The sequence below is a fragment of the Gekko japonicus genome, unplaced genomic scaffold (assembly GCF_001447785.1).
Source record: "Gekko japonicus isolate JY-2015 unplaced genomic scaffold, Gekko_japonicus_V1.1 scaffold355, whole genome shotgun sequence".
NCBI lineage: Eukaryota > Metazoa > Chordata > Lepidosauria > Squamata > Gekkonidae > Gekko > Gekko japonicus.
In genome coordinates this window covers 427,714-438,069 of record NW_015167066.1, presented here as the reverse complement: position 1 = coordinate 438,069, position 10,356 = coordinate 427,714, and positions in this window count along the sequence as shown.

Genomic DNA, 10,356 nt, shown 5'->3' with positions numbered 1-10,356 from the left:
AGCTGTTTCCACTCCTTTCCTCATGTAATGAGGGAAGGGTGTATTCCAGCTTGTCCACATATAATTTGGTATGACATGTTTGTGTCTACAACTATTTCAAAAGTTATTATACAGCATTGTTAGTCTATGTTGTTAGTATATATGGACCCAAAGTAGCTTGCATCGTTGTTGTCACCTCCATTTTATCCTCACAACAGCCCTGTGAGGTAGGTTAGGCTGAGAGTGGGTTACCCAGCAAGGGATCCAGGGTTACCCAGCAAGCTTCCCTGGCAGAGTGTTCAACCTTGGATCTCCCAGTCTAACCACCGCATCACAGAACTGGTAAATAATAAGGGAAGTAATTAAATTTGATGGGTTGTGTGTACATAGACTTCATTGTTGCAAAGCATTATCTGTGCATGAGAGATAGATACATGTTCTGTTCTGTTCCCTTCTTTCAGTTTCCCCAACAGTGAATGTCAGTCTTCCTCAAGGATGAAGGGAAGGTTTTAACTTCATCACAACTGCATCCCCAACTGCAGTTTTGTACTGCAGCATAAGGGAAAGCAAAACATTGCTCTCAATCTGAGAGTGTGTAACTACTATTTTGGCCCGGTTCCTAGGCTGTTAATGGTAGCCTGACATCCAGTGAAGCTTTTCCTGGCAAGAAGTTAAATATTGGAAAAATGTTACCCTTTTCTGTAGGTCAGGCTGCTATGTAAGGCACAAGAGCAGAGCTATAGAAAGGCTAGACATAGCCATAATTATGTTAGAGTTAAGAACTCATTATGTTTAATTTGTAAAATAGAATATTTAGGGTTTTTTCATTATCTACTTGTGCAAAATAAGTTTCCAAGATAACCAACACAAGGACATTCATTTGGCTGTTTCGATTCATGAATGGAAAGAATCTATCTGCAAACGAGGCAAGTTCACAGGTTTAATTTAGTCTGTTAATTTTATACCTATTGATTTTTCAGTAAGTCCTCACTTATTTATATGCTTAAGGAATGCCAGAATAGTTTTAAATGCCACAAGATTAATATGTTTTCCTATTAGACCATTTACTTCAAGTTGAAATTTCATTATTTGCATACTTCTGATGGTGACTGCTCATCAACGTATTTGTTCTACAGAAACTTGAAAAACTTAGAATTTAGCTGTCTAGCTTAGCTGTCTCTAGTTTATAATTTCCCCCTTTAAAATAATTTCTAATGTGCTGGCTGATGATTGATCTGCCACTGCCATCTTTTGGATGGAAACAGATTTGCTAAATAAGTAGTTGTAGTTTTGCCCTCTTGTGGACTGGCATTTATTTTTTTTAGAAAATCGAACCAGGATATGAGCCCTTATACTACTTTTCCATAAATGATTTAGGTAAATGGTTGTGTTCCTGTTGTGAGTCTCCCCCCCCCCTCTTATGTCTTCTTAAAATATTTCTGGGACATGGAATGGATTTGTTTTATATGTAGGTATTCAATAATTCTTTTGGTTGCGTGGCCAATGCTTTAATGCATTTTTTCAAACTGTATTCTAGGTCCCCAAGAATTCAGTGAAGTCACACCAGTTGTATCTCAGTCATGGTACATAGCTGAAAGTCGGCTTTTCTGACAATACTGATTTTTTAACAGTTATCTGCCATATGGACTGGAAAAGATTAGAACACATTCTGTGATGCATATATAGTTTGTATAGATTCAGCATTTCAACCCAACAGACATGGCCAGTTCCATAATCAGTTTTTCCACTTTTTTATAGTGTTGCTAATTTATTGTTACTTGTTATGATGATGTCTTTGTATTGATGTCATCTACGATGATGTCATCCATGATGGTGTCTTTCTATTGTGTTTAAATATATATATAAAATACATATATAGCAATCAAAGGCTGGGCTTTGGGTGGAGGGTGCAAAATTGAAATCCCTGCTCCATCATAAAGACCACCAGGCGATTTTGCAGCTGTCACTTGGTCTCAGCTCAACCTCAATCAGGAGGAGGAGGAGGAGGACACCCAGTTTGTGCTGCCCTGAGCTCGCTGGAGGAAGAACAGGATTAAGATGTGATAGATATAAGGGCAGGAAAAAGGTAACACCAATCTAGAAATCACAAGGAAAAGAAAAGAATCTGAAGAAGATGGATGTTTGAAATGGTTATCATGGATCATGCTGTCTCAAACTACTCATCATGTCTTACACGAGTTTGTCCCAGGGATTTGCAGCCATTCTCTAGCTGTTAGTTCCTGGTGGCAACTCAGTGTAAAAGTGCTGCAAGGGCCTGATTTGTATCAGAACTGGGGGGAGAGGGCCTCCACACCCCCTCCAATTTTCTAGGGCCAAATAATGTGGGGGGAAGGGTGTTATTTGCCCTTTTGGGCAGCTTTGTATGTGCTGAATGCTTGCATGTGCAGCTCCCCCCCCCCCCCAAACAGGGCAAGTAATGAACAGCTGTTTGAGATTGGGAAAATGAGGCTGGTGTGGCACTTTTAAATGGAGTTGCCAGTGCAGTATGGCTACTAGTTCCTGTCTGGAGCTCTTGTAAAATGTAACCTATAATTTGACCCTTGCTGTTGAAAAGCTTCTAGGAAAAGTGAGTGGTCGATATGTGAAAAATCAGGGAGAGCTATACCTTGTTTCTTAAGAATTTTCCACCAAGTACAGTGGTACTCAAGACATGTTAGGCAGAAGAATATTGGAGCCTTTAAACAAGCAATAGCCATTTCTAGTAATTTATTGGAATTCTCTTCTTTTTCTGTGTGGCTGATTCAGGTGGGCAGATCCAATGATTTACAGCCTCGCACAGAAGGTCTTCTCTCAGCTGCAGCACCCGGTGGAAAGGCTCCTTTTCCATTATGTTAGATTCAGGCCCTTATATCTAAGGACGCTTGATCACCAGTCTATTCAAATTGAAATTTGATTGCAAACAGCAACATTAAATTGAGCTTTGGTTGCAAACAGCAATATTAGGGCATTGACTGAATCTTTTATATTCTTTTTTGACCACTCGAAATTAGATTTTAAATGCTTTTTGTGTTCTCAGGCTGCTTTCCATGACCTTCCATACTTCATCTGTCATGCATGTTAAAGATCAGTAAAACAGACAAGGTATTTTGCACTGCTGGAATGGGATGGGGGGAAGCTGCAGGGCATCTCTTTCTGTGCTAGTGTTGCACATTTTGCCTGACTCAGTGTTGTGGTCCAAATCACAAATACTTTGCACATACACAAGAACACACTGGTTAGCCATTCTTCCATCCATCCACCTAATGCATTAGATGGAAAAACACTAATATAACAAAAAGTGGCTCTCTTTGGACTGGAAGGGTGGCGTAGTTTGGGTGTGTAGCTAATTACTCTGTTGCATTTTTTGACTGAGATTTTTCAATCAGACTCCCACCCTGCTCCTTCTGTTTGCTTCTTCCATGGTAGACTGTTCAGATCAGAGCTGCGTGTCAACCACAGGGCACGCGGTTTAGTCTCTCTTTTTTAAAAAAGAAATAACAACTTTGACATCTTTTTTTAAAATTGTAGAACGAAAAAGAGTAAAATGACATAACAGCGCAGTACATTTTGTATTTTAGAACATACAGAAATGTAATTGATAAAAAGCTTGGGTTAGTTACATTATTCAACTGAACAACAACTTAACATTTTAACAGTAGTGCAATTTCAGTAAAAGGTATAACTTAGATCCTGTTTTGAGTATAGCACAGAGTACTTTGGAGTGTCATGAGTGGGAGGTGTTTTTAACAGTAAGTCAGATGGGAGTATATTGATAATAAAATCGAACGTATTGTACGCCCTGAGGAAGATTAAGATTCAAAGCCATCTCTGCAGTTGCTTCCATTCTGGTGAGATAAATTCATGGTGTGATAAGAATTCTAGTATTGGGAACCATTTGCTATCAAAGTTTGTTTTGGCTGGTTTCAGAAGAGACCTGTTTATTTTGTCAGTGATGTTGTCCATCAGGTATGTTTCCCACAGTTTTTTGAACCATAATTTCAGGTTGGGGGGGGGGGGTAAGGTTCCCGCCAGCAGGAGGCAATAGCCATTTTTGCTGTAGACACCATAATGTCAATAGTTGGTTTAGAGTGGTCCGTAGCCAATTGATCTGGCCAGTGGTCAAGAAAAAGAGCTTCAGGAGTGAGGGGGAGTGTGACACCTGTTATGAGTTGAATGTGGTGTAAGACTAGTTCCCAAAAAGCCTGTATCCCATCGCACCCCCACCAGCAATGTGCATATGTTCCTTGTTGTTGGCATCCTTTCCAGCAGTAGGGTGATTTTGTACGCCACATATGTGAGAGTTGTTGGGATGTCATAGTTTTGAGGGTTTGATGTTCCATTGAAATAATAGATGATTTAAAAATCGGGGACTTCCAGAGTTCAGACCATATGGTAAACTTTGACATCTTTTAACGAACATTTCTTGGGTGCGAATGTGCAGACATGCGCATGTGCACTACCATTTTAAAAAACCCCAGTGAACCCGGAACTACAGGTTCACACTTCTGAACCGGTTTGAGCACGCACCGGGGAGTTCAGACATCCAGCAACATGGGATGAATGCGTGGAGATCTGTTAGCACTGGAATTCATTTGCTGTCTATTTACTCCATCTCCAGCTCGCCTTATGATGGGGTGAGTATGACTGGGGAACAGCTGCCAGATGTGGCTGTGTCAACCAGCCAGTTTAATCTGTTAGGGAAAAGCAGCTATATCGGGCCAAACTGCCTGTCTGATCACACCCCTTGTCTGTCTCAGTGTGGCTGGGGTGGGGGAGGTTTGTGGCTTGTCTTTCCATTTTTCAATCCTGCCGGACACCAAAGCTAAGCATTTTCACATTCATTTGTAAACTGGATTTATGCATTCTCCCACAGCTGTCTGGGAACTGTAGTTTGATCCAGTAAGTTCTGGTTGTGTGCCAGCCTGATCAATGCCACCAGCTGCTTGGGTGCTCAGATGTAGCTGATTTTAAATGATGTGTTCCCAGCTAATGATAATTCTGGGACATAATTCAAACAAGCCACTTAATTGTGACCGTATGGCAAGAGCAGCTACCTGGCCAGCCACCATACTGAATGCTGCCACTGCTCAGACATAACTACTTGAATTTGCTGTTCATTTTGAACTGCACGGGGATCATGTGAAGTATTCAATTCCACAGCAAATGTACCTTTCTTAAAAAAACCTGTTTTGCACATACTGAAATCCTCTGTTCTAATGGCTGTATTTATTCAGTAGATCATAACACTAGGCTATTAGATACTGGTATGATATATATTTCTTGGTGGCTAGTGGTTATTGTTGCTTTTGTTACTATATTGATTTATGAGGTATATCAACTAATTTACAGTAGTGAACTTTTTAATTTCTTTATGGAATGGCATTTAGTGACTAGGACTTCGTGATTACACTTATCAAACAGGGAGCCATCTGTAGAGAACACACAGAAATTGAAGATTATGTTGCCCACTTGTCATTGGTACATTTTACTATTCATATGTATTTATAAAATATATTTTATGCATACATGGTTGTGTCTGCATGTATGTTTAGTCACTTAGTGTCCCTAGTGTGGGAGAAAAGTGGGATGCAAATATTTATGTATTTGATATCTTGAGGCAATTGTTACCCAAACTATCTGTACTTTTTTCTTTGGGTGCCATGAGGGAGGTGTTTTTTAGCAGCAATGAAGGCAGCTGGAGGATCAGCCTAGAGTGTCAGTTTTCAGACCTTAAACATAGACTTTACAATACCATTTAGTTATAGTACAGTGCAGTCCTACGCAGAGTCACTCTAGTCAGCCCACTGAAATCAGTTAGCTTAGATGGGTGTAACTCTTCATCAGATGGCACTGCCAGTTAGCTTTTAGTATTAAGTATTCATAGTGTTGGTCTTGGTGACTACTGAGAGGACTTAGCTGCCTCTGGTACTAGTAAGTTCTTACAGCTATAAGGAAGACTGAATATTGCTGGCATTTTTTCTGTTGAACTCTTTTCCATCTTATTGGGACTTCTCGGTGTTAACATGTTCAAAACATGTTTTAATTAAAACCCAATACATTTTAAAGTAATAAAAATTACTTCATTGTTGTTGTTTTTTAAACTACCTGGTAGATTTATTTACAGGTTGGTATGCAAAACATTTTTTTTTGAAAATGCTAATAAACCTACTAGATGGCTGGCATATAAATTATGTAAACAAGCAGATAAGAAGCATATAAAATCTTAAAAAATGAACAAGGTAAAGATAAAAATATGCACAAAGAAATAAAGAGTATATTTGAAAGGTTTCACAGCAAATTGTATCAGGAAGAGAACTTCAATCAAGATCAGATTAGAGACCTTACAAAAACATAGTAAAAAAGAATTTACTGAAGATCAAAGAAAAGCCTTAAACGAACCAATTTCTTTTGCAGAATTAATTGAAGCTCTTAAAAACCAAAAAAGGAAGAAAACATCAGGTCCTGATGGGTTACCTGCAGAATTTTATCAGATATTTGAAGATCAAATTGCACTACCATTGAAGATTACTATTCAAAGTATATTTGAACAAAAGAAATTACCAGAGTCATGGAACCAAACACTGATTACACTAATACACAAAGCGGACACAGATGAAAAGGGAAATTAAAAACTATCAACCAATTTCATTACTCAATGTGGACTATAAAATTTATGCTTCTATATTAGCAAATAGGTTCTAAAAGATACTGATATGAACAATCCATCAGGATCAATCTGGTTTTTTACCAAGAAGACAAATGAGAAACAATGTGAGAAATATTCTGAATGTATTAGAATTCTTTGAAGCACACCCAGAAAAACAAATGGCACTTCTATTTCTTGATGCAGAAAAGGCCTTTGATAACTTAAACTGGACTTTCATGTTGGAACAACTGTTAGCTTGGAACTGTGGAGAATATTTAGAGCAATGGTTAGAGAATGGTTAGAGCAATCTATAAAACACAATCAGCAAGAATTATAGTAAATGGTGATCTTACGCAAAACATTAAAATTTATAAAGGTACAAGACAAGGTTGTCCTTTATCCCCGCTTTGCATTGGAAACATTAAATAATATGAGTAGACAAGACGGTGAAATTAGGGGACTTAGACTTAAAGGAGAGGAATATAAATTATAAGCATTCGCGGATGACCTGGTCTTCATACTAGAAGAACCTCAAACTTCAATCATTCAACTTTTGCAAGCAATAGAGAATTATGGTCAGCATGCGGGTTTGAAAATAAATTACAAAACAAAACAAAATGATTGTTAAAACTGTACCCAAGAACAAAAGCAAAACTATACAAAACCACTCAGGAATAGAAATCCAAAAAACTAAATTGTTGCACGTGTGTGTCTACACTTGTTTTCTGTAATTTCTATTCTGTTCTTTACCCTTCTTTTCCCTCTCTTTAACTTTACCCATGAAATTAATAAAAACTGTTTAAAAATTGGTTCAGCTTTTCATATAAATAAGAGAGGTTTTAAGAGAGGAGGAACCAATCAACCTAGAGATGTGTTGGTCAGATTCCATGATGTGGGAGTGAGAGATCAAGTTTCTGGGGCTTTTAGAGAGATTTCCCAATTGGTAGTAAAATGAAAAGTGGTTCAAATCTTCTCAGATGTTTCACCAATAACTTTAAAGAAGGTAGGGTGGGATACAAATAGAATAAAATAAATGTTTTCTATTTTTAACAAAAAATTATTGCAGTTTAACTTGGAATATAGATGTGGTTTATTATTAGGATTAAGAACATAAGATCAGACCAGTGGTCCATGTAGTCCAACTTCCTGTGGAATTTCACATTACCCTTTTTTAAACTGTTATTGTACTGTCATGTAATAAACCATGGTACAGAGACACCTGTTTCACAGAGCCTTTCCCTTCCGGTAAGGAGCCGTCTCTGAAGCGGTGTGTCATTTCAAACTGTGCCGCTTTCTTTTCCCGCCATTTCCCCCCAGCGCACACAATTTCCCTGAGACAGTTTTTTTTAAATGTTCTACTGGGAGTGCTATGGCACTGAAGCAGGACTACAAACCAGCGCCATAGCGACCCCACTGAGATGCTTAGACTCCATTTAGATACACTGACATTCACTACTGCTGTCCCCTGGAAACAAGGAGTTCACTGGATACAGAGTTCAAACATTGGGCGGTGGGGAACCGGACAGTTTTGAAACCCAGGAAGTTTTCCTTCCTTAACTCCCACAAACCATGGAGTGTGTGTGCTTGTGTGTGTGTGCCTGAGTCTACACTTCCTCTCAAGTAAACTTTTAAAAAATTGACCAAACATCTGTCTCACCATTCACTTATGCCCCTGAACTTCCGCTTAAACAAGCTGTATAATCAGGTGGCTCAAGTGGTTAAGACGCTGAACTGCGTCTTATGGCAGCTGCGGTGGCTCAAGTAGTTAAGACGCTGAACTGCAGGCTGTGGAAGGTCAGTAGTTCAGCAGTTCGAGACCCGGGTTGCCGCATGACGGAGTGAGCTCCCGTCTCTAGTTCCAGCTCCTGCCAACCTAGCAGTTCGAAAGCAAGAAATTGCAAGTAGATAAATAGGTACCACTTCAGTGGGAAGGTAACAGCGTTCCGTGCGCCTCGGTGTTTAGTCATGCCGGCCACATGACCACGGAAATGTCTTCGGACAGCTCTGGCTCTTCGGCTTTGAAACGGAGATGAGCACCGCAACCCTAGAGTCGGACTCGACTGGCTTTCGAGCAAGGGAACCTTTACCTTTACCTATAATCAGGTACTTTTTCCATGTGACAGCAGTAGCCAATGTCAGTGTATTTAAATGGAGTCCAGCCATCTCAATGGGGTTGTTATGGCGCTGGTTTCTAGTCCTGCTTCAGCGCCATAGTGCTCCCAATAGGACATAAAAAAAAAGAGGACGATCACGTGCGGGGAAAAATAGGGTGCGAAAAGAACTGTCATAGGAAGCACTACAGGGCATTTTATACAGCACCCCATAGTGCTTCAGAAGCGTTAGAAAGGATTAAAGACTGGTGGAAAGCAGTTTGCCCCCACAGCGGGAATAACGAGACGGACAACAGTTTGGATCAAACAAGGGCCACTTTATTAACTATATACAATTTATTGACAGCAACCGGCAAGGGAGCACTTCCTAAGTAGCGGAACAGACAAGGCAGGTGTCAGGCTGACCAGCCTCCTTGTCTGATATACATGGGCGAGGCACCAACCCCCGTCTTGGGCCATTAATCTGGCTTGCGACCAGCAGCCCAGCCACGGGTTGCCCCCCGGGAGCGCCTACCCCTGAAACCCTACAGTTTGCAGAGAGGAGCTTACCCAAGAGGCTCCCATAGGGGATCCTCATTCACCACCCGGGGCCTTAATAGCCCGCAAGCCGTTCCTGAAGACCCACCAGTTCCCAAAAGATGGGACGGCTTAAGGTGCTCACCATTTCCGCTGCGGTGCTCACCATTTCCGCTGCCTTATCTCTGCCACTCGCAAAGCCAAGCCTCTGCTTTGGCTGGCGCGGCCACCAAACCACTTAAGGCAGCCCTGATCCCTTGCCGGATGTCCTCTAAAAATAACTGGTTGCCCTTGTCTGACAAGTGGATACCATCCTCCCTGTATAGGTCTGGGTCCCGGACCCCTATTCCAGGGTGTGGTAGATACTGGCCCAAACCACCCTCCAAAACCTTCTGGATTTTGCTTGTTCACCTTGCGCCTAGCCCAGTCGTGCATCTGGGGTCCCCCAGATTGTACCACACGTGCCGTGGTAGAATTGCCGACCAAATCACCTGCACCATGGGCCATCTCGCCCGAATCAGCTTCCGGTCCTCTGTGGCTTGGATAACCAGGGCCTTGCCCTTCATCAATCCGAGATCATTGCCCCCAAGGTGCACCAGTAAAATATCAGGAGACGGCCCACGTCGTTCCTCGCACACCTTGCTTTTCCATTGCAAGGTCAGCATCCACTTGAAACACCAGGGCCGTGCCCTTCATGGTGAGTCAGAACAGCCAACCAGAGAATCTGCACTCTGGTCCATCTTGCTCTTATCATCGCAAGGACAGCCGCTGCTTGCAACACCCTTCATGTCATTGCAAAGTAGCTGGCCGGACTATCAGCACTCCAAGCCACCTTGCTCTTATCATCACAAGGTCAGTCTCCACCCTGCAAATGTGTAGCCCTTCATGGCAAAGTAGCATAGCTAACCAGACCATCTGCAACCCAGGCCACCTTGCTCTTATCAACGCAAGGTCAGTCTCACTCAAACAAGGTCTTTGTAATTCATGGCAAGTCAGAATAGCCAACCAGACTATCTGCACTCTAAACCATCTCGTCCTTATCATCACAAGGACAGCCTCAGCTTGTCACGCCAGGGCCTTGCCCGGACCATCCCATTGTGGGCC